The sequence below is a fragment of the Cryptomeria japonica genome, chromosome 4 (assembly GCF_030272615.1).
Source record: "Cryptomeria japonica chromosome 4, Sugi_1.0, whole genome shotgun sequence".
In the NCBI taxonomy this organism is placed as follows: Eukaryota; Viridiplantae; Streptophyta; class Pinopsida; order Cupressales; family Cupressaceae; genus Cryptomeria; species Cryptomeria japonica.
Genome location: NC_081408.1, coordinates 219,860,344 through 219,862,241, shown reverse-complemented (window position 1 = coordinate 219,862,241; position 1,898 = coordinate 219,860,344). Strand labels below are relative to the sequence as shown.

The window sequence follows — 1,898 nt, the reverse complement described above, 5'->3', positions numbered from 1 at the left end:
AGTCAACTCTAAGTGTTTAGCATTGTAAGCCTAGAAGTGTATTCTTACTGTGACAACATACATTAAGCCTCAAAATTATAGTCAACTTTGAATATTTAACACTTTTAAATTTAAAAATATAAACGTAGTGTGTGTGATTTAAGCCTTTCCCTCTTGACCACCTCTTTTGAAATCCAAATACTTGAAATTGCGCATGTCAAATCTCCTGTCCATCTCCGTATTGGATACACTCTTCCATATAGAGCAAGTACTTGTGAAAGGTGCGGATTAAGGAAAACGATAGTGATGAGGAGGCAGTCAAGGGTCTACTGTTCTAGAGATGCTACCACTGCTCTGCTACCATGCAAAATGTAACGCAACTGACGGATATTAAAGTTGAACCCCTTTTAGATTTGGTAGCCACCGAGCCATTTGATTTGTTTGCATGGGCATACGAACCGGCGAACGACTTGCAATTTAAACCAGGTTTATAAAATTGTACACGGGTTCATTGAACGCCTCTCGGCTTAAAAAATTTCAGCCGAATCAGAAGTGTCAAATACATTAACTGCTATAATACGTCTTCCTCCATACGTAGAAATTTATATTCAATTTTAGATATACACAACTTTCCCTATCACAAACCCAGCATCCCATAGCAAAACAATATCATATCATTATATTCAAAAGAATTATTAACTGTAACCCCAACAAAGGCCAAGATCCACAGTATAAATGGGAATGACAAATCAATCTCGTCATTCAAACGTTGTTCCATTAACAAAGGCATTCACCTGGGTTGTTTGCTCTGTAAACATTCTTTCCCATCATCGTAAACTCCTTGCACAAAATGTGCACACACATCTGGGCATTACCTTCATAAACGGTGGAGGAGGAGAAGTATTCTGCCATGAGACTAGCTTAAAAAGATATAAAATATCTTATTCTGAGATTTCTCTGTCCAGATATTTTTATCCCACATCAAGCAGCGAAGGAATATCTAGAAGAAAACGCTAGTGTAAATAATGAGGGAGGAAACGATTCAAAGCATACCTTTCTCGGCCTTTTGGCTAAGATCAAGTGTAGTATCTGTTCTTATCAGTTTAATATCTGATACGTGGTTCAATGAACCACACGATATTAAATTAATTTCTTTAGGGGGAAGCCTCATACGGTAGCTTGCTACCAGAGCCTTCACGCGTCGCTTCTGTCTTGCACTACTGCAGAAGCCTGGCGCACCCCACACCCAACTCAATATACTAAATAAATTACGCTTTCGTTTGTTTGTGTCTGTATTTGATAGTATCTGTTTGATATCGTAAAAGGTTACTTGAATCAATCTTATATTGACAGACTTTTAGTGTCAAAATATTATTAGACACAAGTTGCTTGTATAGGAGCGTACCCAAACTTAATATTACATAGCAACAAATTCAATAAGTTTGAACTTTATCCTAGCAGTGATGTTATACAGTTGGATCTTAAAATTCAAGGTCAATGTTTTGTTAATTTAAAAAAACGAAACAGAGGATCAAGTCAATGTTAAAAGTTTTCTTAACTCTTATATAGCTAATCACACATTCTATATATGTTTGTTAAGATTAGGATTTTTAATGAGCTCAACAACCAACCATTTTATTGTTAAACTCTATTGTATAAGTTGATCCATTGCTTAGGCACCCAATTTACATAAGAGAGCCTTGTCATGATGAAAATAGTGAAGGCATATGAGAATCAATCATGCTTTATACACAATCATCCACACATCATGGTTGATGAGTGAAATTGCATGAAAACCAATAAAAATCCTAAAATTGCTACAAAAATAAGCAGAAACACACAATAGATCTAAAAAAGATATTCTATCGATGTCATCTCAAGGTTTTGAGTGATATGGTCAATACAAATCCACAAAATCT

The 1,898-nt window shown here is 35.6% G+C and overlaps 1 non-coding gene across 1 annotated transcript; it reads left to right on the top strand.

The window, feature by feature from the left end:
- Window positions 1-1,028: 1,028 nt before the first annotated feature.
- On the top strand, window positions 1,029-1,223 carry LOC131037286 (U2 spliceosomal RNA). Its single transcript, XR_009104201.2, has one exon. It is a non-coding gene; the product is annotated as a U2 spliceosomal RNA (small nuclear RNA).
- Window positions 1,224-1,898: the final 675 nt, after the last annotated feature.